The 3,992-nt window shown below is 44.9% G+C and overlaps 1 pseudogene; it reads left to right on the top strand.

Moving 5' to 3' along the window:
- The first annotated feature begins 1,538 nt into the window (after nucleotides 1-1,538).
- On the top strand, nucleotides 1,539-3,776 carry LOC138387164 (high affinity cAMP-specific and IBMX-insensitive 3',5'-cyclic phosphodiesterase 8A pseudogene; annotated as a pseudogene).
- Nucleotides 3,777-3,992: the final 216 nt, after the last annotated feature.

Below are 3,992 nucleotides of genomic sequence, written 5' to 3' on the forward strand. Positions count from 1 at the left end.
GGCAGTAGCCCAGGTTAACTGAGGACACTAGACCGTGTTTGCAGGCTCACAGTGAGCCACTGGTAGTTTTGTCTGTATGCACGCAGGCGCGTGCACTGGAAAGGGAATAGAAGGAGTATGCTGCACGGTTAACACTGCTTATATCTGCAGAGGGGAATTATGGAGGATTTTTTTCTTTAGATCTTATTTTCATTTTCTACAAGTAAGCGTGATTATTCTTATGATGAGGAAAATATATATTATCAGTAGTTCAAAATCATGCACAAATCTTGCCCCCTTGAATTGTTGGATGTGAATTGGCCATTTTTACTAAATGGGTGAAGTGACTGTTGTGGGCACCTTTTTAAGAGTCTATTATGTATAAGGGTACCTTGTGTGTGTACAGTAAGCTATAATTTACGAAGCAATTTATACATTCTTACTTTGTTTCTCAGAATAAATTTGTGCAAGTGGATGGAATTTGATAAGCATAGAAAAGAAATCCTGGGGAGTCATTTTTTTCTTTTTCTAATTGAAGTAGTTAACTCTGTAGCTATCCTTAGGGTGTATGTGTTTGGGAATAGCATTAAGAAAAACAGTCGGCGCTGCTTTGCAATTTCCTTAAAACACTTCAGTGTTTACAGTTCTTGGAACAATATCTTTCTTCCATTTTATTTTATCATATTCAGCAAAACAATGTATTATCTTTTTCCACACAGAAGATTTTTAGATCAACCATTCTTGTTTTTTTTTTTTTTTTAGGAACTTATACAAAAAGAAATATATATTTTAAATTTTTATCTATTATTTTTAAAATAGGACTTCAATGTTTATGGGCGAAACAGCTTTGGCTAGCTCACATGGGACATACACCAGACAGAATAAAAGGATTTTCTTTTATGGTAATAAGAGGAAAATGTGTTTAAGTGAAATTGAAGTAGTAACAATTTCTAACATTCATGGAGCCTTTACTATGTGTCAGGCACTATTTTAAGTACCTTACGTGGATAATCTCATTTAATTTTCACGACAGCTCTGTTCAATGTGATGGTATTAATATCCCCAGTTTACAGATAAGGAAAGTGTAAATAGCGCAGCTACGATTTAAATCGTTTTACCCAAATTATTTTTGTAGGCTGCCCTTCATAAGAACTCGAGGTGCCTCCTCCCCAGCGCGGCGCCCGCAACGCAGTGAAAGAGCCACCGCGCTTCCTGTCGCGAGACCGGCGCCCGCGAGACCGGCGCCCGCGAGACCGGCGGCCCGAGGCGCCGCGCGGGCCATTGCTGACCGGATCGCGGCTGCCCGCCAGCGTGTCCGCGGCGCCGCCGTCGGCATGGGCCGCTCCGGAGCATCCACATTTCCGAGAGCCGGGAGGTGTACCAAGGCGGCAGGGAGGCCGAGGTCGCGGCGCCGCCGTTGTCTGGCGGGCCAGGCCTCACACCGGGCCAGAAGACGGCCGCCCTGCCCGGCCCGCGGAGCCAGCCTCGCGGAGTCGGAGCCTCGCGACGGCAGCAGCGGGAAGGTAGCAGCAGCTGAGGTGCTACTGAGATTTGGCCCAATGAGATTTCACCAAGATCAACTTCAGGTACTTTGAGTGTTTACCAAAGAAGATAACCAGTGCAATGGATTCTGCAAAAGCAGGGTTTAAGCGTACAGTCACCAAGGAGCCTCAGGCTGTCCTTGCCTGTTTCCTGGACCAACATCATGAGACCATCATCATAGACCACAGAAATCCTCGACAGCTGGATGCAGAGGCACTGTGCAGGTCTATCAGATCATTGGAACTCCCAGAAAACACAGTTACTGTTGGTGTAGTACGCAGGGTGGATAGAGAAGAGTTATCTATAACGCCCTTCCTTGCTGCTGGATTCACAAGGAGGTATATTGAAAACCCCAACATCATGGCTTGCGACAATGAACTGCTCCAGCTGGAGTTTGGAGAGGTGCGATCACAACTGAAACTCAGGGTTTGTAACTCAATATTCACTGCATTAGAGAAAAGTCAAGAAGCAATTGACATCACAAGTGAAGACCACATTATACAGTATGCAAATCCTGCATTTGAAACAATGGGCTATCAGGCAGGCGAATTAATAGGGAAGGAGTTAGAAGTGCCTATAAATGCAAAGAAGGCTGACTTGCTGGATACTATAAATTCATGCATCAAAATAGGCAAGGAGTTTACTACGGCAAAAAGAAAACTGGAGATAATGTACAATAAAATGTGAAGATAATACCTGTCCTTGGACAGGGAGGAAAAATTAGACACTATGTGTCCATTATCCGAGTGTGCAACGCAACAATAAGGCTGAGAAAATACCTGAATGTGTTCAGTCTGACGCTAGTACTGATAATCAGACAGGCAAACATAAAGGCAGAAGGAAAGGCTCACTGGACGTCAGAGCTGTCGCCTCCTGATCAAGTGAAGTGTCTAGCCAGAGACGACACTCCTCCATGGGCTGGATACATTCCATGATGATTGAGGTACCCATCACCAAGGTAATCAATATTATCAGTGCTGCCCAGGAAAGCAATCCCATGCCTGTGACAGAGGCCCTAGACCGTGTGCTAGAAATTCTAAGAACCACTGAATTATACTCACCACAGTTCTGTGCTAAGGATGACAATCCTCACGCCATGACCTCATTGGTGCCTTAGTGTCTGATGGTTTTTGAAGACTATCGGGGAGTGAATATGTTCTTTCAACAAAAAGCATTCAGCAGGTTTCAAGCAATATAATCAACTACCATATCCCTTCAGGATGTCCCACCATGGATAGCTTGGGCCATGGAAAATGAGGACTACTGGGACTTTGATATTTTTGAACTGGAGGCTGCCACCCATTATAGGCCTTTGATTTATCTTGGTCTCAAAATGTTTGCTCTCTTTGGAATCTGTGAATTCTTAAACTGCTCTGAGTTAACACTGTGATTATGGTTACAAATTATTGAAGCCAATTATCATTCTTCTAACCCCTACCGCAATTCTGCACATCCTGCTGATGTGCTTCACGCCACTGCCTATTTTCTCTCCAAGGAGAGAATAAAGGAAACTTTAGATCGAATGGACAAGGTTCCTGCACTCATTGCAGCCACCATTCACGATGTAGATCACCCTGGGAGAACCAGCTCCTTCCTGTGCAACCCTGGAAGTGAGCTGGCCATTTTTTACAATGACATTGCTGTGCTGGAAAGCCACCATGTGGCCTTCCGGCTGACCACTGGAAGTGATAAATGCAATATCTTTGAAAACATGGAGAGGAATGACTATCAGACACTGCGCCAGAGGATTATCGATATGGTCCTAGCCACAAAAATGACAAAACACTTGGAGCATGTTCACAAATTTGTCAACAGCATCAACAAACCCTTGGCAGCACTAGAAGAAAGTGAGGAAACTGAAAAAAAATCAGGAAGCCACAAACTCTATGCTTAGGACTCCAGAGAACTGGACTCTAATCAAAGAAATGCTGATTAAGTGCGCTGATGTGTCCAAACTCTGCCAACCCCTAGAGTACTGCATCGAGTGGGCTGCCCACGTTTCAGAAGAGTATTTTTCTTGGACTGATGAGAAGCAACAAGACTTACCTGTGATGATTCTGGCTTTTGACAGATATACCTGCAGCATCCCCAAATCTCAGATCTCTTTCATTGACTACTTCATCACAGACATGTCTGATGCTTGGGACGCCTTCGTAGATCTGCCTGATCTAATGCAGCATCTTGACAACAACTTCAAATACTGGAAAGGACTGGATGAAATGAAGTTGCGGAGCCTCCGACCACCTCCCGAATAGTGTGGGACCCTGCCCAGTGCCCAGACGCTTTGTCCTTCTGGTTATTTGGAATTCCAGAGGGCAGCCAGAGTTCCTTGGTCCTTTCAGTATTAGGCAGAACTGTCCTCCAGTCTGCACAGCCTGTGAAAAGCACATGAGAGGCATCAGTGAACTTCTGCAGCCACCATCCAATGCTATTGCCACAAAGTGAGACTTGGCCACTGTAGCTTGGGCCTG

The sequence above is a fragment of the Eulemur rufifrons genome, chromosome 7, assembly GCF_041146395.1.
Source record: "Eulemur rufifrons isolate Redbay chromosome 7, OSU_ERuf_1, whole genome shotgun sequence".
In the NCBI taxonomy this organism is placed as follows: Eukaryota; Metazoa; Chordata; class Mammalia; order Primates; family Lemuridae; genus Eulemur; species Eulemur rufifrons.